Here is a 27,270-nt window from a genome sequence, read left to right on the forward strand (position 1 = left end):
CTGTTGTCTGCAGAGTCTGTGAGGCCTACTGCATTCTCAGATCTTTACGAGTTAAGGCTTTTAACCTGGGTCTATATTAGAAAGTCAACAGCTTCCTTACCCAAATGCCTAAACGTCGGCCCGCCTTCATTGAACCGCGAAAACATCGATCATCAAGAAGTGCAAAAGTGGAAACGTCGAATTGTCATGGTTGGCCTTCTGTGTTCTGTGGTATAGCTCCGTAAAGTAAGTGTGCGATAGTTATGGACCTTAGGGTTAGGGTGCGGGTTAAGGTAAGTGGATAGATGGTAATGTATGTTAGATTTAGTGTAGGGTTTTGTTAAGTGTATGTGTGTTGATTATTTAGTTTGTTTGGGTTTAGCTTTTTAAGGTAAGTGTGCAATAGTTACGGACCTTAGGGTTAGGGTGCAGGTTAAGTTCAGTGCATACATGGTGGTATATATAAGATTTAGTGTAGGGTTAGAAGTAGGGTTTAGTTTAGGGTTAGAAGTAGGGTTTTGGTTAGTGTATGTATGTGGTTTATTTAGTTTGTTTGTGTAAGTAGTATTTAGCGGGCGGTGGGGTGGGACAGGTATGAGAGTTCGACTTTTTAAATTTCGCAGTTTAGAGCTTTCGATGTTTATGTAGTTCGATGACAACAGGTCGACGTTTAGGTATTCGATGAAGTAAGCAATCGACTATAATATAGACCCCTTAACCCTGCATGCTGCTAAGTGCCTAAAACATGAGGTTGGAGGTGCTGGAACAGACTGGATAAGTAAGAAAAGGGAGAAATGTGAAAGAACAAGAAAAAAAGGACATAGAGCTGGTACTGCTGCTAAACTAAAGGCAATCCCTCACAGGCCTGCACTGCCCTCAGTACTGCTCGCAAATGTGCGTTCTCTTGACAGCAAGATGGACTACTTAAGGATGGAACTCTCTTCAAAGAACAAGGTGAGAGACATTTGTTTAATTTTGATTACTGAGACATGGCTACAGCTACACAGCAATATCAGTGACAATATAGTGTACAACTCTCTATAAATTAACTGCATCGAGCAGACAGAAGCCATGCACTGTGTGGAAAGGCTAGTGGAGGAGGAGTCTGCATTTATGTTAATAACAGATGGTGCAGTAACTGTGTGGTCATTATTTCTCACTGATCTGGGAATCTGGAGTTTCTGTCTATAAAATGTACCAAGAACCCAAGCAAAGGATACTTCAGTAACTGCTCTTTATTGCAACAAAGTTAGTTAAGCGCTTTCTTCCCGTAAGGGACTTCTTCAGAACTACTCCACAAATAAATTGCACACATTAAATACAATTAAAAATCACATGACCACTCACATCTATTAACTTTTAAAGTGGTCTCCACAAAAACTTAAAAATGTATATATATGTGTGTGTGTGTGTGTGTGTATGTATGTATATATATATATATATATACATATATATATATATATATATATATATATATATGTGTGTGTGTGTGTGTAATATTAACATTTTTAAAACCTAATAAAACAATACTTCAAATTCTACAAGGTTTATAGTGTAAAAATATAAAACAAAATATTTCACTCTAGACTTTTTAGTTTTAAAACAGAAACAATGGACAGAGCTTCATTAAGCCCAGGAAACACTTGTGTATTTAAAACCAGTTGCCACATTAATTCCCAGACCAACAAATGGTCCTCAACAATTTTTCCTTTTGCATCTCTTTCAGCTTGCTCTATTACAAAATATCTGAACTCGTGTTGGGTAATCCTTTATGTGTCTATGTAGAGCATTAAATTCACGTTTATTATGTATATCTCTTTCATGTTCATAAATCCTTGTTTTCACCTTCATAGGTTCATAGGTTCATACTAGGCTATCTGCCCTAGGGCATTTATAAGCCTAGCCAGAGTGTGTGTGGCTTTCGCCACCCCTTGGGATGAGAATACTACGCCCATTTAGGGTTTAGTTTACTGTGCCTCTGTCTAGTAGTGACACAGAGATGACCTCCGGGGTAAACCTACGATCTCCCATCAACTCGTCAAGATTTCTCTTGAAGAGAGTTAGTGAGGGCTCTGCCTAACATGGACTGGGATTCTGTTCCAGAGTGTAGGGAGCCTCTGGGTTATGAATCTGTCCCTCCAGCATGTCCTATTTATTTACTTCCTAGTCATTTTGCCTCTATAAAAGGCAGAACAAAATTGACACTTAGCAGCATACACCGCCCAACTAGAGTCACAGTTATATTTTCCTTTTATATTCACTGTATGTCCATTCAAATTACAGGAACTACCCGTTAATATAAACTTACATGTGGAACAACAGCCACATTTAGAGATTTTGTTAACCAAATCCCCTCCCCTATTATTTGGAACAGACCTTTCAAAGAGGTCTTTAAAACATGTACCCTTCCTATATACTATTGTTGGCACAGAACCTAAAAATTTCAGAAGCTGTTAGAAGAAATAGTAAACCAATTGTTCTCAATGATACTTACAATATCCCATGAATCTAAAGTATAAGTAATGATACAAGGTTTGTAAAAATCCTTAAGGACCACTTCCCCAGATTCATGGTTAACCATATCACCAATATTAACCTGGTTAACAATATTAGGTGGGAGGATGACATAATGGTTAAGGTGCTTACCTTAAAGACACAAGGTGCAGGGTTTGATTCTCACATGAGGTAACTGCCTAGGCTTCAAATGGCCCAGAAAGGCTCATCCAGACTCTGCTACACTTTGCTGTGAAGGAAAGGTTAGTTTGCTGTTATTTTTTGTATTTCTGTATTGCCTTTCTATATTTTGAATACTGTAGTTTGTTTTCTTTACCTTGTGTTTTGTTTTCTTTACCTTGTGTTTTGCTTGCATTCTGTTTTAACAGCATATTAAAACTTCAAAAGAGACCACAGCTCTCTCTGTTCTGAGTCAGGCAGAATTTTTCCCTCCCACCCATTTAAGTTGTCTTGTTAAATACCACTGTCTTTCTAGTTGCCCGCCTCTTATGTTAATCTGACCATATATCTCATTTCTCTCTACTTTCACTGGCTTATGTGAGTAATCACAAAACCATCACTTTTGAAATCCCACCCCTTCAATTATTTAAATTTATTGGCCATCCTACAGTATTTCATAGTACCAAAATACAAAAGTGACCACCCCTTTCAGTCCATCTTGCTGTTTTAAAAATAGTAACTCTCCACTAAACCTTAACTTTTAAACAGGTAAAACTCAAGTTACCTACTTTCACATCTAACTTCTCTAGTGCACACTGCAGAGTGCATTCTTTTCAATCTTACCTTTAAGCATCCTGTGACTAGCACTTTCTCTAATACCTGCTGGAAAGCACTAGGAAGCCTTAAACTCATACAAACACTGCACTCTCCTTGTTAACAAGGAGAAATTAATAGTAGGCACTAAACAGCCTATAATTGCAAAGTACCTTGCTAAGGAAACAGCTCCTATACTTTACAAAGAAAAAAAGCCCCAAACCAGGCATGTCCAAGGGTCAGCTTCCAGTGATTTCTCCTGTCCACCTGGTGAATCTGGGCATACTGGGGCAATGCAGCAATTGCCTCATGTACACAAACAACCCTCTCCTCCTACCACCCAACACTACAACCTGTGAGAGATGCACTTATATAGCCAAAATGGAAGCAAAGCTCTCTCCACCCAAGATTGTGCTAAACAGTCAAGAGGAGAAGGTTAACACCCACACTACACCTCAAGCAACACATAGCCCTTCTAAACCCGCACCACCAACACCCACATATAGCAACACTAAATCCACATATGCAGAGGCCCTTAACTGTAACCTGCCCAAGCAACAAAGACCTCTGAAGCTGAAACGCAAACAAACACCAATCACAACCAATGTGTCACATAGTTCACAACACCAGTGTGCCACCCAGCAACAGCCCCTAAGGCAAGACAATGTACCTAACACTTTAGTCATAGGTGACTCTATAGTCCGGCACACTGATGTCCCTCTCACCAGGTTGAATAAGGAGAAAGTTACAGTCAGCTGCCTGTCGGGTGCCAGGATCCGCCACATAACGCATGCACTCAAGTCACTCCACAACAAGTACAAATATGACTCTGTCATTGTCCATGTTGGAGTGAATGACTTGAGACATACCTCCCTGGACTACATGAAAAGAGACATGGAAGCGCTCTCGGATCATGTGGCCCAGGCAGGTATGACCCTAGCCCTGAGTAGCATCCTGCCTTCACCCAGAATGATACCACAATATAAGGATAAAATGATTGACTTCAACAATTGGCTAAGCTTATGGTGTCATTCAAAGGGGATCCAGTATCTGTCTGCATGGTTTGACATGATTGACAGACCACGATGCTTTGCCAGAGATGGTCTGCACCTGTCGCCCCTGGGATCCAGGTTACTGGCTAAGGTTCTTGCCACCCCTATAGTGCCTTTTTTAGGCAAACTTCAAAGGACAAAACCACCACCATAACAGGTACAAGCATGCAAAATCTGAAGGTAATGCTACTCAATGCTAGAAGTCTAAACCTCAAAATGCACTCTCTCGGCACTCCTAAAAATGGAGAACATCGATATCTGTGCAGTAACTGAGACCTGGTTCAAGGCTCCAGAGAGCACCCCTGCAATACCAGGCTACAACTCTTACCACACTTTTCGCCACCAAACCAGGACCGAAACACTAAAGGTGGAGGAGTGTCAATATTCACCAAGGATATTCACACCACCAGGCTAGTTGGCCAACACAATGTGTCTGAAATTCTCCAAGTGCAACTAACACTAGGTAAGACTGCAATCCAAATTGTAGCTTGCTACAGATCCCCACCATACCCCAAGATTCTCACTACACCTTTCTAAACATACTGGAAAATATTAAGATAGAACCAAACACCCTAATACTGGGTGATTTTAACTACCCTGCCATTAACTGGGAAAACTACTCATGTCCCAACACCTTTGCGCAATGGTTCTTGGAATTCATAAATTCCAATGCCCTGGATCAACTAATCCATAGTCCCACCAGGGGCTCCAATATCCTAGACCTGGTCATTACCAACATGGGAAATCAATGCTCCATACCTATGGTCACCCCTCGTTAGTCAGGTCTGACCATAAGCTAATCACCCTTAACATCCACATCCCACCCCACCCCCAGTAAAGAAACCACCATAAAAAACTTCTCTAAAGCCAACTTCATGCTTCTCAAGTCAGAAGTGACAAACTTCATGACACCCATGCAGACGGGAACTGAAAGTTCAACTGCTGAATCCTACACTACTGCACTGTACGAGCACATCCACTCATGCATGAATCGTGCCATCCCAAATAGAACCAAAATGCTCTCATCCAAAAAAGGAAGCCAATCTGGTGGTCCCCTGCCATAAACAAACTTTACAACAAAAGGAAGAAACTTTTGCAGAAAAGAGGAAAATCCCAGGATGCAAAAACTCCCTTACTAGCCTCAGTAAGAAACTGAGATGCCTCATAAAATCCTCCAAAGCTAGTTACGAAAATAAAATTGCCAAAGTTTCCAAAGACAACCACAAAGCATTCTATAATTATGTCAAGAATCTAAATGGCAATGCTCAGATCTGCTCTGAGCTAAAACAGAATGGCATTAAATATACTGATCCAAGGATATTGCCAATATCCTGGCAGATCGATTCAGTGCCAACTTCACCCCACTCTCACCCCCTAAATAGCCCATCTCAATACCGGAAGATTGCCAAATTCCAGTAATAACGGCCACACAGGTACAAAACGCACTCTCTAAAGCCAAGAATACAGCATCCATGGGACCAGATGACATCCCGGGCTGTGTACTACATGAACTACAATATGAACTGGCACCTCACCTAAGTGTCATGTTTAATCATAGCCTCACCTCAGGTTTCGTGCCCACTGAGTGGCGCAGAGCTATAGTTATCCCAATCCACAAGGGGTATCCACCTTGGATCCCGGAAACTACCGTCCCATCAGTCTGACAAGCCTTATCTGCAAGGCCATGGAGCGTATTATCATGGAACTTATAAACAAAGACATTGGCAACCTTCAAACACTGGACCCCACCCAGTTTGGGTTTGTGAAGGGCCGATCTTGTCTCCTGAACCTGACTGACTTCTTTGAATCAGTCTCCAGAGCCATGGACAAGGGTAAGGTGGTCCACACAGCCTATCTAGACCTTGCCAAGGCCTTTGACACCATCCCCCACTCTGGAATCATAGATAAACTTACTAAGTTGGGCATTAATCCCTATGTCACCCAATGGGTTGCTAAATGGCTTACTGATAGAACCCACACTGTAAAAGTAGCCGACTCCAAATCCAGCTCCAGACAAGTGACAAGTGGAGTACCTCAGGGTTCAGTCCTGGGGCCGCTCTTGTTTGGCGTCTACTTCTCTGAAGTACAGGTCAACACTAAGGGACTCTGGCTAACAAAGTTTGCAGATGACTGCAAACTGGGAGCCATTATTGAATCCCCAAATGATGTGGATACTCTACAAAAGGGCCTTACAGAAACAGATGCTTGGTGCCAGAGTCATGGGCTCAAGCTCAATGCCAAGAAATGTATTGTTATCCCCTTTGGGAAAAAACATGTATCCATGAATTACCATATAGGTGCCAGTACACTAAACACAGAAAGTGTGATAAGAGACTTAGGGAAACAGGTGGACAGTGGTCTCACCTTCGATAACCACATCGCCACAACAGTCAGGAAATCCTTCTATGTGGCACACCTCATCACGAAGGGCTTTTCATCCAGAAAAAAGGAGGTCATTGTCCCACTGTACTCATCCCTCATTAGACCCATTATAGAATACAATGCCCCATTTGGTATGTACCTCTCAAGACATCTGCAACAACTGGAAAGGCCTCAGAAATATCTCACTAAAAGAATCACAGGCCTAAAGCAGATGCCCTATGCTGACCGCCTTAAAAAACTCCAGCTATACTCTGTCGCATATCGTGTACTCAGAGGCGATCTCTGCTTAACATACAAGGCCATGTCAAACCCAGAGCTGTTGGACATGCTAGACTTAAAGAAATCCCAATCCCTCAGAGCTACACACTCCAGGGATCTAAACCTTGTCATCACAATAAACAAAACATGTTGGAGGGATAGGTTCCTGACCCAGAGACTCCCCAGACTCTGGAATAGATTGCCCATACATGTCAAGCAGAGTGCCTCTTTGGACCTCTTCAAGAGGAACCTTGACGATTGGATGGGAGAAAGGAAATTCACCCCAGGGATCACGTCAGTCGCCCTGCTAGACAGGGGTCCAGGAAAGTAAAGAAGAGGTTAACATACTGATTGCCTAATGTGCAAGAAACAACCTTGACCTGAATGTAAGTAAGACAAAAGGGATTATCGTAGACTACAGGAAGAGACAAACACCCCATACACCACTTCTGATCAACGGCGAGATGGTGGAAAGGGTAAGCAGTACCAAATTCCTCAGAGTTCTTATCTCTGATGATCTCTCTTGGTCCAGGAACACATGCCATATAGTGAAAAAAGCAACATCTCCATTTTCTGAGAAGTCTCAAAAAAGGCAAAACTACCAGGCAATGGATCAGTAACAGGAACTAAAAACAAAGCCCAGGGATCAGCAACTCTGAAACTGGACTACTCTAGTTCAGTAAGGCGGGAAAACAAGAGATTTTTTTGTTTTATTACAGAGACAAGGAAAAAAACAGACAGTAATTGCTGTAAATCGGCTAGCGCACTTTAGTGTGTAGCCTACAGAAACAATTTGCAACAATTAGTAACTTAAAGTGCAATAAACAGTGTAAAATGCAGAAATCACTTAAAGTAGCAATAAAACAGGCGAAATGCAGTTGCTAGCTTAAATAACAGTGGAAAGCCACAAAGATACTTATATCTGGTAGAAAGTCACTCTTTTAGCTCTCTGCTGCTTGGATCACCCTGCAGGCCACCACGAGGATCTGTGCTGAGTTGGTACAAGCTGGAAAACGCGTGCTTAGCGTGTTTTATAGCAGGGGCTGAAAGGAGCTAGGAATTGGCCCAAAACAACCAATGGACTACTAGTTTCTGGCTGAAACTTCACCAAATCGGACAGAAAGGCTGCTCAGTGCTTCCACTCCCACTGGTAAGCAAAGAAACTTCCCTCCTCCCTAATAAGGCAATGAATCAGTAACAGGAACTAAAAACAAAGCCCAGGGATCAGCAACTCTGAAACTGGACTACTCTAGTTCAGTAAGGCAGGAAAACAAGAGATTTTTTTGTTTTATTACAGAGACAAGGAAAAAACAGACAGTAAATGCTATAAATGCTGTAAATCGGCTAGCGCACTTTAGTGTGTAGCCTACAGAAACAATTTGCAACAATTAGTAACTTAAAGTGCAATAAACAGTGTAAAATGCAGAAATCACTTAAAGTAGCAGTAAAACAGGCGAAATGCAGTCGCTAGCTTAAATAACAGTGGGAAAGCCACAAAAATACTTATATCTGGTAGAAAGTCACTCTTTTAGCTCTCTGCTGCTTGGATCACTCTGCAGGCCACCACGAGGATCTGTGCTGAGTTGGTACAAGCTGGAAAAACGCGTGTTTAGCGTGTTTTATAGCAGGGGGCTGAAAGGAGCTAGGAATTGGCCCAAAACGACCAATGGACTACTAGTTTCTGGCTGAAACTTCACCAAATCGGACAGAAAGGCTGCTCAGTGCTTCCCACTCCCACTGGTAAGCAAAGAAACTTCCCTCCTCCCTAATAAGGCTATATACTTAAGTGTAGAGTTGATTTACAAGATGGTGGTAGTATTATGTGGTGTTGTAAATTATGCCTTTATATGTATGCGATTTCTCTTTTGTCTGTCCCATGATGAGCTGATTGCACGGAATCTCATTTAATCTGCATTTGTGTAGATCTAAATGACAGTAAAGTTACCTTTGACTTTGCATGTAATCCATAACCTCAGTTTCTCTTTCTTTTAACTTCCCCATTACTGATCCTCTTTTCTACTTTTCATCTTCGTTTTCTTAGTTTTTGTATTGTAAAATGTTCCATGTCCGGATGCCTTTGCCTATATTTCTCTTCAGATATCTTTGGCGGCTCTCTTTTTGTATTGATTAATTTTGCTTTTTCATTTGCAAAAATATTGCACCTTATTAAGTATATTTTTTCTTCCATGTCCATATTTCTTTTTCATATGTCTCCTGCTCCTCCTGTTTCTCCTTACTTTGGGGACTCATTGTTCCATCCTGTTGTGATATAGCCTGTATTAGACTTTCTACAGTAAATCCTTCACTTTGCAGGTATTCCATAACTTCAACTTCTATTTTTTTAAACTTCTACTTTGCTAATCTTCTGTTCTGCATTCCCTCTTGATGACCAGTTTTCATCTAGTCTTTACATCAGTTTTTGGAGGGACATCCAGTTCTTTGCAACATCACTGTTGTCCCATATTTTCTCCACTTTTTGATGACTGTCTTCATTATGTTCCATGGTATATCCAGTGCTGTGGAAATTTTTTGTACCCATCTCCTGACTGATACCTTTCAACAATGAGATCCCTTTGATGCTTTGTAAGCTCTCTGTGAACCATGGCTTTTGCTGTAGCAGGCAACTGGGTAAATGTCAGGAAAATTCTACTAGGACAACTGAACTTTATTTGGGGTTAATCAGAGTCTCTTTAATTGATGGCAGGTGCATACCCGAGAAGACTGAATGTTGTAATTAAATCAAAAGGTGCTTCAACAAAGTATTAGTTTAAGGGTGTGCATACTTATGCAACCAGCTTATCATACATTTTTTTATTTTTTTATATTTTTCCCCTAACAGATTTGTTTGTTTTTCAGTTGAATTGTACAGGTTATAGGTCACATTAAAGGTGGGAAAAGTTTTGAAATTATTTATTGTGGTCTCATTTTTTATATCACAAAAGCCTGGCATTTTAACAGGGGTGTGTACACTTTTTATATTCACTGTATATAACTCGTACACATGCAAACCTCTAGTGCCATTTTGAAGGAGCAGCCAGGGAGTGAGCATGCATGATCATGGTCATTAATTGTATATAAGTTACTTAAGTTACAGTCAATAGTAAACAGTAGTAATGTGTTTGTATGAAATAAAGCTGTTTGAACAGAACCCATGAAGACTCTTTATTCATGTCCCAGACACGAAAGTGACATGGTGTCAGAAGTGGGATGGAAGAGAGATGAGTATTTGGAGCCATGAGGTGCAAAGACGACAGTGAAGGTAAAACCGAGAGAAAAGTGCACAAACATAGTCAGAAAGAATCAAAGGTAATGAGAAATAACAAAAACTATTTATTTGATATGAAAGACAATAGAGGGGCATTACAAGGGCACAAACCGTATTATCAGGTAAGCTGAAAGTATGAAAGGTTTGTTAACTAAAGAAGATGTTTAAGATAAAAGTATTCAATGAAACAATTAACTGTAAAGCAAAATGAGCATGTTTAAAGCAGAATGAGTATGTTCAAGGCAAAGTTGGGCATGTTTAGAGTAAAAAGAACACAAGAAGTGTATTGGGCATAAAAAGAGCGTAAACAAGCAAAACTAATGTAATAAAAAAAAGAAAAAAGGGCACATTAAGCAAAATAAAAACAAGGCGACTGTGTGTTTTGGGAAGGTGCTGTATTTGGGCATAGCTAAGACTTCGTATTGTATCAAGGGCAAGACTAGAGTTATTCGAAGTACCTCAAAGTGTGTAAAAGTGCTTACAGTGTGTACTTATTACTGTGCATGTATTTCAAAGAGTTTATTGTGTGCAAAGTGCAACTATTTCATGTAATACAGTTTCCTGTGCTGGGTGTGTCTATTGGCAGAGTATCGCCATTACAGAGTGCTACAGAGTGTGGGCGGCACAGTGGTGCAGCGGTTAACGCTGTCGCCTCACAGCAAGAGATTCACCGGTTTGATTCTCGGCTGGGGTGCCTTCTGTGTGGAGTTTGCATGTTCTCCCTGTGTTCGCGTGGGTTTCCTCTGGGTACTCCAGTTTTCTCCCACATTCCAAAGACATGCATCTGGAGCATTTCGCCCTGGGCCTCCGCTGAAAACAGACCCTGTGGAACCTAGTCGGACTTTCCCGGTCAACAAATGATAAATAAATAAAATAAAATAAAATTCTTGTATTGTTGAGAGTTGACTAGTAAGGTACTGCCATTTTGGGGACATTGCAGTGTGATATGCAGTTACTCACAAAGTGCAATTACTTCGAAAAGTTATTGAGTTCAAGGCAACAGATGTTCGAATTATTTGCATTGTGCAGTTGCTTGACAGGTTTCTTTTCACTGATAAGAGGTGTTTTCTTACAAAAGATGACATTACAAGAGTATTACAGTGCTTGTGAGTTATTCAGTCACATCATAAAGTTCTCGACTGTTTCTTAAAATGATGGCATATGACTTAGCACATGATGATAAATGACTTTAACATATTTGCCCTTACCTCGACATTACAAAAGTACCAAAACGCCCAAGAAGTTTATTTTACAAAGTCAGTTATTGGAAAGTACTACGAGTTTGATTATTCGCATAATTCCAAAAAGCCCAACAAAGGTATAAGTTCAGAGTACGAAGGCATTGGACAATTGCTGGCAGTAGTTCTGTCATATGTCTATGTGTGTATTTTTATGCATATTTGCAAAACTCTTCGCTGGTATGTGTTAATATAGTAGACGGATTTTGAAAACTCCTACCACTTGTATTTGATCAGACTATTGCAGAGAACTGGAGAATATTTGAGCCAGAGTATGATATTTTTGTACAAGCAGCTTATGCAGATAGAGATGCATGCACAAGGGCATGCATTTTGCTAAACCCAGCAAGATCAGAGGCCATAGAAAGAGAGCGTTCATTTCTGTATGCACCAGCAGTGTATGAAGGAGAAGGTGCAGACCACCATATTGTTGTACAAGCTGAATCAAGGGAGGACCCCAAGTGTTTGAAGCGCAAGTTCAGAGAAATGTGTAACCCCCAGATGAATACTACATTAGAGAGTCATTTGTTTTACACAAGAGATCAGAAACCAGGGGAGACATTTGCAGCTTATACAACTGACTTGAGAAACAGAGTTAAAACATGTCAGCTTGGTGATTTAAAAGATGAGCTGATAAAGGACAGGCTTGTATGAGGTATTAACAGTGGTGCTGTGAGAAAGATTTTACTTCATGACAGTAATTTAACATTGAGCAAGGCCATAGAGATTTGTCAAATCCATGAGGTGACAGAGAAACACACAAGTATGCTTGCGAGTGACAAGAGCATGGTTTCAGTTGGCTCCAGAGCACATGTAGATAGTATGCAACACATGGCAAACAAGAGCAGGCCCAAGCACTTGGCAGCTACATGGTTTCCAAAGAAGCCACGAGGTTTTCTAGAAAGTTCCAAGAGAGGTGCAAGCTCCAGCACCAGCTCAGTGCAGTATAAACCTGAATCGGCAAAACACAAATCTAGCTTTATTGTTAACTGTCGCAATTGTGGTGTAAATCATGAGTCTAAAAGAGAGAAGTGCTTAGCATTTGGTCAGCAATGTCACAAGTGTAAAAAAATTGAACCATTTTCAAAAGTTTTGCAAATCAAGCAAGCCTCACACAGTTGTAAAGAAAGGTCACACAAAGAAGCAAGTTGATCAAGTAGAGCCAAAACAGTCAGCGTTCTATGTAGATGGTGTATCACTGCTTTGTGAAAGAGTTGATGCAGTAAACTTATTAACAAGAAGTGAAGTATTTTGTACTGTCTGGATTAATAGAAGATCCACAGAGCTCAAAGTAGACACTGGCTCAAAGTCTAATGTTATATCAGCAGACACATTTCCTAGAGTGAGAACTAATGAACAACTCAATGTAACCAGTAGTGCAAGACTTGTTGCTTATGGAGGTGAAGAAATTCAAACCGAAGGTTCAGTGACACTTTCATGTTATTTGTCCAAGAACTGTTACAACTTGTTATTCTACATAGTCCGAAGGCCAGTGCAATGTTTATTGGGTCTCAAAGATAGTTTAAGGATGAATTTGCTTTCTTTTGCTAAAGAAGTGCATCACATAAGTGCATTTCCGAATTCTAATTTTTCAAAAGCCATTTTCTCAGAGTATGCTGATGTTTTCGATGACAAGTTAGGCAAACTTCCAGTTGTGTATTCCATGAAGTTAGACCCAAAGGTCACTCCAGTAGTCAGACCAGCAAGAAGAGTGCCGATAACTATGCAAGATAAAGTTAAGGTTCAGTTGGATAAAATGGTGCAGCAAGGTGTGATTTGTCCAGTCACTGAACCAACTGAATGGGTGTCTTCCTTGGTAGCCGCTCACAATAAAGGCTCAGATGAAATCAGAATATGCATTGACCCAAGAGATTTAAAAAAAGCTTTAAAAAGACTGTATCACCTAATGCGCACTGTCGAAGAGGTTGCAGTTCTAATACCGAATGCCACTGTATTTTCTGTTTTAGATACAAAGAGTTCATTTTGGCAAGTGATGCTGGATCACAAATCCTCATTTCTAACTACTTTTGGTACTCCATTTGGCAGATGCAGATTCCTAAAGATGCCATTTGGAATAAATTCTGCAAGTGAAATCTTCCAGTGTGCAATGGAACAAATTTTTTTGGGTTATCCCTGTGCCATAATAGTAGACAATCTATTGGTTGGAGGCAATGGTGAAGTAGAGCATGACAGAAACCTCAAGAAAGTTCTAGACAGAACACATGAAGTAAACTTGAAGCGCAATCCTCTAAAGTGCAAAATTCTGACTTTCAGAAGTTACATACATACCTTATTTGTTTACAAGTACAGGCTTGAGACCAAGACCCGACCAAGCAAGCAGCTATTCTTGAAATGTCAGCACCAGATAATGTGCAAGCTTTAGAGCATTTTCTGGGCATTGTCAACTGTTTAGGCAAATTTATACCAGACTTCAGTGAGATGACAGCAACTTTAAGTAAGCTCACACCCAGAAATGTAGCATGGTCATGGCTGGAACAGCACAGAAGACATTTGATGACCTTAAGTAGAAAATTGCCACCCCACCTACATTAAGATACTATGATGTGAATAAACCAGTTACTCTTTCCTGTGATGCTTCAAAGGTTGGTCTAGATGCAGTTATACTTCAAGAGGGAAGACCAGTAGCCTATACATCTAGAATGCTAACCCAAACTGAGATGCAGTATGCTCAAATTGAGAAAAAACTTTTGTCAATAGTATTTGCATGCTCCAAGTTTCATGATTATATTTATGGTTGAGCTGTACAGATTGAAACTGATCATCAACATCTAGTTACTATTCTAAAGAATCCGATGCACTCCACTCCAGTGAGATTACAAAGAATGATACTCAAATTGCAAAAGTACAATTTCAAAATAGTCTACACTAAAGGCAAATTGCTTTATCTGGCTGTTACTTTATCCAGATCTCCATTACAACAGAACAACTTAATGCAGAAACATTTGACTTTGATATGATGTCAGTGCGTAATTTTATCACCACTAGACTTCATGAGTTGAGATCATACTCAGACTGATCCAATTTTGCAGAAGCTTAATCACTATATTAATGCTGGATGGCCGTCAAAGCAATCTAGTGTACCACCTGAAGTGCAAACATATTTTCCTTACGGAGATGAATTGTTGATGGAAGATGGTATTATTTTCAAAGGTCCTAAAATTGTTGTTCCTGCTTCCTTACAACAAAAATGTATCCAGATTTTGCATCATGGTCACCCAGGATTCACATCCACTAAGAGAAGAGCAAGAGAATTAGTATTTTGGTCTTCATTACTGAAAAATATTGATAGAGTTCTTTCTTCTTATTCATTATGCAATAGTACCAGATGGCATTTGCAAAGAGAACCAATTCAGCTAAGTCCAGTTCCTGAACTACCTTGGATTACTGTAGCAACTGATATCTTTGAGTGGAACAATCAACACTACTTAGTTCTGGCAGACTGTTTTTCAAATTGGTTTGAGATTGATCTACTACCTAACCTAACCTCAATTTACTAATTTGAAACGTCATTTCTCAGTTCATGGTAGTCCACACAAACATTTTTCTGACAATGGTACTCAATTTGCTAGCCAGTTTCAGAAAGTTGCAAAAGAATGGGACTTTGTACATGTCACTTTTAATCCTGAATATACTCAGTCCAATGGTCTAGCTGAACGAGCAGTGCAGAGTGCAAAGCAATTACTTGAAAGATCATAGCATGACAATACCGATGTATTCCTGAATTTGCTTAATCTCAGAAACATACCCCATGATGATATTCTTGGCTCACCTGCTCAAATACTACTTTCCAGCCAAACTAGAACTACGCTACATATTTCTTCAAGTTTGTTGTAGCCTAACTCTAAGAACACTAAAACCATCAAGGCTCAATTGTTTTAAAAAGCATAATATCCTGAAGTCTAGTTACAACCGATCAAGTAGATTACTTCGTCCATTAAGGGAAAGAGAGGTGGTACGAATCCAGACAACAAAAGGTTTTGATCGAATAAGACAGATTACAGGAATCTGTGCAGAGCCGAGATTTTACTTGGTAAATTCCGAAGGAGTGGAGTATAGGAGGAATCGCAAACATCTTCTTCCTGTACCAGAATCATCATCATCACTGCAATCACAACATTGTATCTGTGATGCGGACTTTAAACTGAAGAGTGAGTCAGACGCTGTTTCCAAACCAGAATGTTTTCAAAATTCTGACTCCATCCCAGAAAGTAATTTGAACATTCCACAGGACAACCATTTTACAGAAACTGTTCCAGTTGCTAAATCTAATAACCAGTTTTATATCACAGAATATGCATGTGTCTAAACCAAGTATGAAATACTCCGCAATGTGGACTTGATTGTACAAACCTATACATTTAATGGGTCTATATTAGATAGACGAAAGACAAATAGGTGAACCTGATATGATTGACACATAAACGTCGATCTACAAAATGAGAGTAGGACGGAAACGCCGAAAGACAATGCCGAGCGGATTTCCCTGGCCAGCAGGGTGATTGTGGGGATGAGGAAATATATCATTTTCCCCACTGTAGAGCGGTCTTGGAGTTGGTATGTATAAGTAGGGGTGTATGAGGGGCACAGCCCCCACGTGGGGGGTGCAGGGGGGCTTAATTAAAGTGTTTTGTGTTCTGTTTGTTTACATTGGGTTTACTTGCGTGTATGGTGCTGTTGCTTCCGGGAATGTGTTTGGCATTGTGCGTTTTGGCATTTCCATCCTTTGCTCTTTTTGTAGATCGACATTTATGTGTCGCTCTTTTGGTGTTCGCATATTATGGGTTTCGTGCTTATAATATAGACCCCATTTAATTTTGTATAATGCATGACTATGGGTAACCTGTGATTTCTGCATGCTAAACAGTCTCATAACAAGAGCATGGTCTATTTCTCAGAGAGAGGATGTAGATCATGTCTGCTTATATTTTAAGAAGCATGTGAGGCTGTATGTGCACGTATATAACTTGCACACGTGCAAACCCTTAGTGCCATTTTGAAGAAGCAGCCAGGGAGTGAGCATGCATGATCATAGTCATGAATTGTATATAAGTTACTTAAGTTACAGTCAATAGTTAACAGTAGTAATGTGTTTGTATTGAATAAAGCTACTTGTCTTTAAGGTTGATGTTTCTTTTATAAGTAGAGTTATTTTTGTCACCCACATGCTTCAGTACTTCAACATTTTGTAAGAAAAATTTCCAGTTGCCACTGAAATTCATTTTATGTTCTGGCTGTCTACTATTAATTCCAGACCAAAGGAGGTATTTGCACTGCCCATAAATTTCTCTCTATCCTCTTTAATATGCCTGTTAGTGAATACAAGCATCTATTGCTCCCAAATGACTTGAAGATACACCTTTTCATGTTTTTATGGATTCACGATGGAAAAATGGATTTCAGTGGAGCTTCAAGTTTTTAATGGAAGTTGAAGGGGATCTGTAATAAGAGAGACCATGTGAATGTTAGCTGCCATGTCCCTTTTCTTACCCTTTTGTCTACATGTCCAAGGCACCATTGTACTCTTTTTTACATTTGCTGATGTTCATTGTGTTTCACTGTTGCAGTCATTACTCTTGGGTTATCCTGCTGGCAGGCTACCCTCAGAATTCCAAAGTCTAGGTCCGTCATCGTTTGCTGTCGCCTCTTCCCTGACGTCAGTGCGCCAGGGGTATAAAAGATGCAGCCAACGCCATTTTCTTCAGTCTTTCTTGCCATGCGGTGCCCGAAGCAAAAGCAGTTCGCAAGTGCCGGTCGGTCGACTCCTGAGATTTTCAAATCCAAATTTCAGAACCGAAGTCTTCATTAAAGCTAAGTACCCCGTTGGGGAAACTTTTTTCTTGCTCCAGACCGATGTCAGAAAAAGTTAACAATTGTATTTCCTGTGGGAAGCAAATACCTCATAAGGATTTTCACTCTTACTGTATTCCTTGCCTAGGCCCTGATCATAACGTTGCTGTCGGTTTTGTGCTAGATTTAACCAACGCACTATCAAGCGTCTTTTCGATTTTGCTTTTCATTACTTTGGCCAAAGATTTAATTATATAATGCTGTCGGACCAGCCGACAACCGGAGTTTACAAAAAAACGCAAGGACAAAGAAAAGGATAGGCATCCGAGGTCCAAAACCGACAACGAAGCCTCTGCTAGGCCAGTCGCCGGTTCGCCAGTTCTCAGTGAGGTGCTTTTGCAGCCCCTGGTGCCCGCTACCTCAGAGCCACAGGCCGCTTCCGACTCCCACGTGGAGCCGACTGGGCATCTGGATACTCATGGTACTGGACACTCGGAAATCATTCCCTCAGATGGGTCCGGAGCCGCTGAGCAGGCATCAGCTTCAGAGGGTGTCTTCAGACCTACACAACTATAAATTAAGCCATCTTCAGCTTCAAAGACAAAGACTAAAGCAGCTCTAAAGACAAAGAAACAAGTACAGCTTTCTCCTACTCAGACTTCCATGCCTAAAAAACAGATGCTTAAAATGGCCGAAGACCTAATTACTTTGATCAGGGGCTCCCATCCCCCTCCTGATAAGAGGCCTAGGCAAGAGACAGAGTATGATTCTTCTGATCAGGTTTCTATTTCCTCTGATTCCTCTTCTGAACAGGATTACTCCATGCTTCCCTATGAGGATTCTGATGCTGAAGAATCCATTCCTTCAGCCTCTCCTCCTAAGGATTATTCTTTTGGGGAAACCCTGCATACCATGAGGAAGCATTTCCACTGGGAGAGCCAAGATTACTCTGAATCTAAGAAAAGGCTCAGAGACGTTCTGCTACTTCCTCAGCACAGACCCCTTGCTATTCCACCTGTTCTAGACATTGTAGATGATGTATTTTCAGAGTCCGGCCTGTCCCCTGACTCTTTACCCCCTGCACCTGCTAAGTCAGACAGATTCTACAGGGTCCCGGATTCTCATAAATTCCTATATAAAAACCCCGTTGCTGACACATAAACTATATCTCAGGGTCCCAAAGGGGTTAAAGCTTCCACTGCAAAAAACCCTGTCCCCTCTGATAGGGATTCTAGGGCTCTAGACAGATGGGGGAAAAAAGTCTACACTTCTGCTACCCTGGCTGTAAGGGCTTTAAATTCTCAATTTCATATGCTTAAATATCAGCAATATTTAATGTCACTGCTTAAACAGAAATTGTTGACAAATACTGAATGTTCAAAGAACAAGGAATTGCAGGATTTATTGCATGCAGCTGAACAAGTGGGAAAGCATAATTTGCAATGTGGTTATGATTCACTGGAGGCCTCTTGCAGGGCCGCTGTTACAGGTTCTGTTATTAGAAGGCATGCTTGGTTAAAGGAGCAGAATCTGCCTGATCATGTTAAAGCAAAATTATTAGATGCACCATTACAGCATGATACTTTGTTTGGTACTGAAGCAGAAGAGGTGTTGAAAAAAATGGAGGATAAAGCAAAATCCATGCAGACAGTCAAGGACTTCCTACAGGTACAGCCACCTAGGTTTAGCAGGAACTGGCCTTCTAAAATTGGTCCTTTCCAGTGTCAGACAGACCACAAAGAGGCAGATACAGGCGTCCCAGAGGCAGATCTCAGCCCCAAGGCTCATACAGGCCTAAACAATGGGGTGCTCCTACCTCCAAAAGCAGAGAAGACAAATCACAACCTTACAGGAAACAGTCCCAATGACTTTCCTCTACCAGATCCAAGCACTTTTCTTTTGGCAGCCCCCCTTTGGGAAAACTAGCACATTTTTCATCAAATTGGCAAAAGGTTACCCAAGACAAATGGGTCCTGAACATAGTGTCACAAGGCTACAGGTTCCATTTTCACACTCTACCAAGGTCAAAAGGTATGCCAGACCTGCCACACAATCAATGGGCAGAGGCACAAAAACAAATTACTGCCTTCATAGACATGAGGGCCATTCAGCGAGTACCACAACAAGAGCAGGGGCAAAGATTTTACTCCAGACTTTTCCAAGTACCCAGAAAGGACAAAACATGGAGACCAATACTGGACCTGTCTATATTAAATACGTTTCTGGAAGTTCCAAAATTCAAAATGTTGACTCTACAGCAGCTACTGCCCATGCTGGGCAAGTAGGCTTGGCTCGTAACTTTGGACCTAAAAGAGGCATACCTGCATGTCCCAATCAGACAGTCTTGCAGAAGATACCTCAGATTCATAGCTGGCTCAATGCATTACCAATTCTCTGCACTGCCCTTTGGCTTATCTACTGTGCCCAGGGTCTTCACAAAATGCCTGGCACCAGTAATTGTGTTTTGCAGACAAAAAGGAATTCAAATATATCCCTACTTGGACGACTGACTAATTCAAGCAGAGAATGAAGACATTCTTCTAAAGCATCTGGCATTTGTAAAAAGATTACTAATTGGCTTAGGGTACACAGTAAACGAAAAGAAATCAAAACTAGTGCCCTCTCAAGAGATAATATTCCTGGGTGTAAGCTTAAATACAACTGCCCAGATGGCTTATCTCACGCCAGACAAACAAAAGCAACTGACTACTTACTTCAAGAAATTGGCAACAAAAACCCACCTATCTTCAAGGAAAATCCTACAGGCCTTGGGTTTCATGGCATCCTGCATTCTACTAATTCTATATGCCAGACTGCATATGAGGAAACTACAATGGTATCTAAAAAGTGTTTGGACTCAGCATTGCCACAGCCTGGAGACAGTAATTGCACTCATTCCCTGCCTGCAACAGGAGTTTTGATGGTGGGCAGAAGCCTGTCACCACAACAAGGGTCTGCCATTCAGTTTACCCACAGCCAGACAGACACTGACAACGGATGCATCAGATTATGCCTGGGGGGGGGCCCATATGGCAGGAAAATGTATTCAGGGCGCATGGCCTGCAAACCAGATGCATCTTCACATCAATCAAAAAGAGATGCTAGCTGTTCAAAATGCCCTGACAGCTTTCAAGGACCTGCTTCATCCAGGACAGTTACTGATAAAAACAGACAACACTACAGTCATGTGGTACATAAACAAGCAGGAAGGTACACATTCCTACCCCCTCTGCAGACAAGCAATGACCTTATGGGACACAGCATTGGCTTTTCATGTTCACCTGCAAGCACAATTCCTGCCAGGAAAAAGAAATACTCTGGCAGACGAATTAAGTAGAAACCTCATGAATCCCCACAAATGGAAACTGGATACACAAGTCTTTAGCATGATAATAAGAAAATGGGGATGCCCAGACATAGATCTGTTTGCCTCCCCTCACAACTGCCAATTGCAGAGATTTTGCACAAGGATTTATCACAAGCAAGCATGGAAAGTGGACGCCCTATCCTTCAGCTGGAAAAATCTAACAGTATATGCTTTTCCCCCACTGCCGCTCCTTCCCAGGGTACTCCTAAAGGTCAGACAAGAGAAGCCAAAAATGATACTGATTGCAGCAGACGGGCCACGCCAGCACTGGTACCCAATCCTAAAGAGCTTGTCTCACGGTCCAGCATGGATATTGCCTCAAACTTCTCACTTACTGACCCAACAAAACAATCAGATCCTGCACAGCCAACTCAGGACCTTAAATCTGGCAGCATGGCAGATAATGTAGCCATTCAGAACACTCCTCTTTCAAAAGCTGTTATGGATGTTATCTTGGCGGCCAGGAGGCCCAGTACCAGAAAATCTTATGCAGAAAAATGGAAGAGATTCTGTGCTTGGAACCAGGAACAAGGCATTGACACGTGTATACCAAATATCCCTCAGATTTTACAATACCTAACTGAGATGCTAAACAAAGGCCTTTTGTTTCTCATCTATTAAGATTCATGCTTCTGCCATTTTAGCCCATTACAATACAGAACCACACATCTTTTCACATCCTTTAATAAGGCAGTACCTCAGAGGGGCCAAAAACATTAGGCCTCCAAGGAGAGCACCAATTCCAGCCTGGGACCTCAATTATGTTTTGGAAAAACTCACACTGCCTCCTTTCGAACCAGCATCAACAACAGATATAAAATTTTTATCCTGGAAAACAGCTCTGCTCCTCACAATAACCTCTACAAGGCGAGTCTCGGAGTTACAAGCACTCATGGCTGTGGAACCTTTCATCATTTTTTATCCAGACAGAGTTTCTCTGAGGACAAACCCTACATTTATGCCTAAGGTGGTGTCCAGTGTGGCCCTCAACCAAACCATTCCCTTGCCTACCTTTTATCCAAATCCACAGAACAAGAGTGAGAAAATTCTGCATTCTTTGGACATACACAGGCAGTTACTCTTCTACTTGAACAGAACTAAAGCTTTCAGAAAGACTGAGCAACTTTTAGTGTGATATGCTGCAGGATCACAAGAAAAGGCTATCTCAAAACAGACTATTTCTAAATGGATAGGCCATTGCATCTGTTTCTTCTATTGTCAACATGGCAAATCAGTGCCTAAGGGCATTAGGCCTCATTCCACCAGAGCAGCAGCCACTTCAGCAGCCTTCCTCAGAGGAGTACCAACCAAAGATATCTTAGAGGCTGCAACTTGGAGTTCAGTGCACACCTTCACAAAGCACTACCACTTACCTCTTTACTCTAAGTCCAGAGCAGGTTTTGCCATTGCAGTTTTGCAGGGCCTTATAGCCTCTCCTAATCCCATTTAGCCCAGCCACCCATCCACAGCTTTGGGATTCAACCCAAGAATAATGACTGCAACAGTGAAACACGATGAACATAGTACAGTTGTGTACCTACCATAAATGTAGATGTTCGAGTGTATTCACTGTTGCAGTCCAGGTTACCCACCCACCATTCCCCCTTTTCTTTGCTGGGACTTATCTGCACTTCTCTATCCTATACAACCTATTTGGTGTATTTGCTTGTAGATGAAGGAAATGTTATTTTTGTGCATGCATTTTTATTGGCATATTTTTCAGCCTACCATTTTGGGGGCACCTGACATCTGGGGCAAGAAAAACTGAAGAAAATGGCGTTGGCTGCATCTTTTATACCCCTGGCGCACTGACGTCAGGGAAGAGGCGACAGCAACCGACGCCGGACCTAGAGTTTGGAATTCTGGCCGACTGAGGGTAGCCTGCCAGCAAGGTAACCCAAGAGTAATGACTGCAACAGTGAATACACTCGAACATCTACATTTATGGTAGGTATACAACTGTACTTTCTCCATCCTGTCAAAAAACAGTGTGATGCAGACCATCCTCCTTAATGAAGTAGTAATGATTGTTGTTGGTCTTAACATTCCCCCCATCTTTGAGCTGCCACCCATATCGTGTCCTCCCTGATCCTGCTTCTGTACTGTACCACCAAACTGCCTTTTGATTTTGCAGTGCGTCCCTGCTTCTCTGAGCCTTTTCCTTTCCTCAGGCTGCCTATCTCTCTCTGCTTCCCAAATTAAGTTATCCTCTGTTACTCATTATCAGCTAGTCTAGTGTTCCTGCCCTCACTACTGTTTCCAGAAGTTAATATGATATTCCAGATAAAATGTTGCCATCTTTTTTTAAGATGAGAGAATAAAATCCACATTTCTAGAGTCTGCTCTGTGATAATCCTTCCCAGAATTCATTTTGTTTCTGTCATTGCACTGTATCCCATTACATTCTGTGATTAAGAAACACTCATCTGTCTTTCTTTCCTTGTTAATTTTAAGGATATTCCACTGTAACACATGGCTGACCTTACGGTTTTTTTTTTTTTTTGCTTTTTTGTTGTTTGTTGAATTGAACCATAAAATCTTCTGTTTCTTTATTTGATGACTACTGTTCATGCACTGAGTTAGAGATTCAAAGTGACTGAAATATGCATTGCTTATATTATCAGTATCTTCAGGTTTTATTGCTCTGTACTCATTGTAACCCTTGTTAAAGAGTGGGAAATTTTTCCAATAAAAATTATAATCAATTTTTGTAGAATTCATAATGTTAATAATGTCTCAACACTACCTAATGGAACAGGAAGAAGGACTGAGACTTTATCAGTAGGTGGGTCACTTCTGCTGCATCTTTTTAACCTTGGTCTTATTCAGCCCTGTTAATTCTCAGTGGAATTTAAAAACTGCTTATTGCACCATTTCTTTGCATCTGTATAATACTTTGGAATGGTAGCTGCAGAATGCACAATGATGTATTGGTCTTTATTAGATATAGTACAGCACATATGTATCTGCTTTTTTGTTTCATTTCTATTTCTTTTAAAGTGCATTAACTGTTTTGACAAACCTTTTTTTTTCTTTTGCCAGAGCACAGTTCAAGCATCTGTAGTCCATCCGATGTGATAGTTTGCCTGTTGTTACCTAGGTTAGGACATGTTTTAATGTGTTATGTGTAAAGAGTGACACTATTAAAAAAATGGCCTTAATGTAGAATTGCAAATTAAATCCCTGTTAAAAGTCGGATTACACAATAGCTTTGTCCTTCTCCCAGGAACAGTTCCTCCCTATCTGGTCCTCTGGCATCTTGGCCACTAATTAAATATAAGTCACCAGTAAGATGAATAGCTAGGCGCATAAGTTCATAGGTAGTTACTAGGGATACAGTCCAGCAGGAAGGAGCCAAACCCTAATTCTGAGTTGCCTCAGAACACTCTTTGGCTAAGTGACTTGATTAAGGTTGTATAGTAGGCAAAGGAAGGTGAAACGATTCAAACCTTGTACCCTTGGCAGAGGATATAACTCATTAACAAGTCAGAGCTTTAGACATCCTTCCTCCACACTGTTGTGTTGACACTTGTACCTACTCAGCCTTATGAGCTTAACAAATGAACACAACTAAAGTGCAACTCTCATATAAAACTTGAGCAGTTGGTCCGTGTTATGAGAAATAAACTGCATTTATTGCATCTCTTTTCTTATGTAAATGAAAGTTTTTGTTTGGTGCAGTCAGATGGGGCAGTGCATGTGTGAGACTGGAGGGAATAGGATAGTTACAGAATTGTGCAGCTTTGTAACTGTTACATATAAAACACTTCCATCATGAATTTATGTCAGGAAATGTGTTGTGCTGTACTCCATCAACATTAAGATCTGCAGGCTTGAATATTTTTTGTCAATATCCAACTACCTCCATGTCCCTTTAGAAAACTGCATAAAACATAAGGTATTCAAAAGATGTGTTACTGACCAAAACAATCAATATTTTTTTTTGGAAAGAAATGCCCCCACTTCCTGAACTAAAGAATAAAAGTAGGCACAATGGTTGTTCTGATGCCCCACCACTGGCCCAGTAATCAAGGAGGCTTAATCCTCACCACTAGCACCAGTGGGGGACGTACATTGGGGGTGACAGGTACACACACAGTATTTCCAGATGCAGCTCTCTGCATCAAGTGCAGTTTCTCTTAAGAGCACACAGAGAGCACAATCAGCCCTGGGCTGGTTTCTTCCTCTTTCTCCAGATCCCCAAAAAGACTCCCCACTGGCACAGCTATAGGGTTGAGATCTCAACTGAGTGGCCAAGCCAAGACCTCCAGCACTCTCTCTGTCTAACCAGTGCTTTGTGTCCCTGCAAAAGTAGCTGACACACACACACACACACACACACACACACACACACACACACACACACACACACACACACACACACATTTGGGAACAGCTGGCACAGGTTTACTAGCAATACCTCCTTCTGCCCAGACTACAAGGTAGTGATTACAGCAACCAGCCAACTCTTTATCAGCTACTTTAAAGCCCTTAACAAAGGGTGTACAATCTTACTGTGTAATGTTACTATCAATACAAATGGTAGTTTGACCAAGATCAAGGCTATTAGGAGTGGCCCACAATGTCACCAAATAAATATGCAAGTACTCTCAGAACTTAAATATGCCTCACAAATATCAGCCACAATGAACGGTGTAAATATATTTAATAATAAATAATAAAACAAAAAGAAAATACTCTGTATATAATTACAGTAACATCAGAGTTCAAAATCACAGGTAATATTTAAAGCAACACTGCAGGACAGCCTCAAGTAAATAAAGAAAAACATCTAAATTAGACTTTGGTATATTCCTGACTATATGTAGAGAATTACTACATCCTAGTTAACTTACTTACAGAGCAAGCAAGGCAGATATGGTGAGTGGGTCTTCCAGCTGATGTTGTCAGGTCAAAGACAAATACAGAATACTCAGTCTCTCTCAGAGAGTTTTTATATTAATATCTCAAACGTTACTGCTGGGATAGCTTGCAGGATGACATAACTTCTTGTCATCTGACTCTATCCTAGGTGAAAAACAACCATTGATGCAGCTGGTAGCATTTATCATCGTCCTGTGAAAATACATAAACAAGGGATTTTTTTAGAAGTCATAAAACTATAAAAACACTTCCAAGACAATGCAGTGAAGTCTAGTTCTAGGCATTGTGTCTTTACTGCACTGAAACTGAAAGATAACATCCATTTATTACGTGGCTATAAAGTAATTTAATTTCAGCTATGTTTCTGAAGTTGACCTCTGGTGTTTAATTTTCCATTGTTAAAATATATATATCTAAACAATTACAATAGTGCAGGTACATTTATGTTCTAATCCAGTAGGGTTGTTGTTGTTGTTGTGTCTTTCAGCTTTTTCCCGGTAGGGGTCGCCACAGCGGAACTCCGGTCCACTAATGATTGGCAGTAGTTTTTACGTGCCGAGTTGTCAGGTCTGATGCACAACCTTCAACGAAGGTATGCCCATTCACGCATGTCTCCACACAGAAGACGCTCTAGCTGAGAATCGAACATGACAACGTCTTACTGTGAGGTGACAATGCTACAGCAGCACCACCACCGCAGTATTTTGTAATCCAGTAGGGTACACTGTGGATACATCTTTAAGTTTAGTTCTTTGTAAAATACCTGTTTAACGCACACTTCTGTACCAGCAGTTTAATATACCCATAACATGCAGTTTTAATACATTTATAATACAAGCACATGAATCATGTTGATATTCACAAATGACATGTAATAGTTTGCAGAATTCCAGACAGCTGTGGTTGCATCATCTCTTTGTCACACTTCTATATAAATCATGTTGATATTCATAAATGGCATATAATTATTTACAAAATTCCAGAGAGCTGGTCTGGCAGTATCTTCTTTCATGACCCCCCCCCCAAAGACTCAAGCTAGTTTTTCAAGTGAATCTTGAGAAACGTTGCTTGAGAGGGTTGAGCCTATCTGGGAATACATTACCTCCATTCCCTGTCTTGAGATTCCAGCTGCCTTGGCATTGCTAACCCCAGTACAATGCTGCACTATCCTATCAAATGCCTGCAACCCTTAGGCTCCACCATAGTAATTTGGGATTTTGCTGGCTCGCTCCCTGTAGCCATGGATCCCTCTCAGACTTCTACTGCCTTGTACAGCAAATACTTAGCACAAGGGCCTCCCTGTCATGGTAAGGTTTCATCATGTTAACATGGTGCATTTTGTGCCTCTGTCTCCTGCCTAGTAGTTCTACCATGTAGTTAACATCACTGACCTTCCTTACCACTTTGAAGGGCCCCTCCCAGGTTGTCTGCAGCTTATTGTGTCTGACAGGAATGAGAACCATAACCTGCTGCCCTACAGCATACTCTCTAGTTCGAGCATTCCTGTCATACCAGACCTTTTTCTGCTAGTGGGCTTCTGCTAGGTTCTCCTGGGCCAAGCCCATGAGTTCCCTGAGCTTTGTCCTGATGTTTAGGAGATATGCCACAACAGACTCCCTGTGGGATTCACACTCACCCTCTCACTCATCACAAATCAAATCTGTTGGTCCCCTCACCCTATGCTCATAAGTAACTGAAAGCGTGAAAAAACTATGGATTCCTGGGGCACCTCCCTGTAAGCAAACAATAGATGGGGCAAATATTTGTCCC

General features: G+C 41.0%; 1 protein-coding gene across 1 annotated transcript in view; it reads left to right on the forward strand.

The window, feature by feature from the left end:
- The window catches only part of ENOSF1 (enolase superfamily member 1), an 852,891-nt gene that overhangs the window by 342,446 nt on the left and 483,175 nt on the right, over window positions 1-27,270 (forward strand). The gene's annotated exons all lie outside the window — the stretch shown is intronic.

The sequence above is a fragment of the Protopterus annectens genome, chromosome 3.part0 (assembly GCF_019279795.1).
Source record: "Protopterus annectens isolate FY-2018-M chromosome 3.part0, PAN1.0, whole genome shotgun sequence".
NCBI classification, from domain to species: Eukaryota; Metazoa; Chordata; order Ceratodontiformes; family Protopteridae; genus Protopterus; species Protopterus annectens.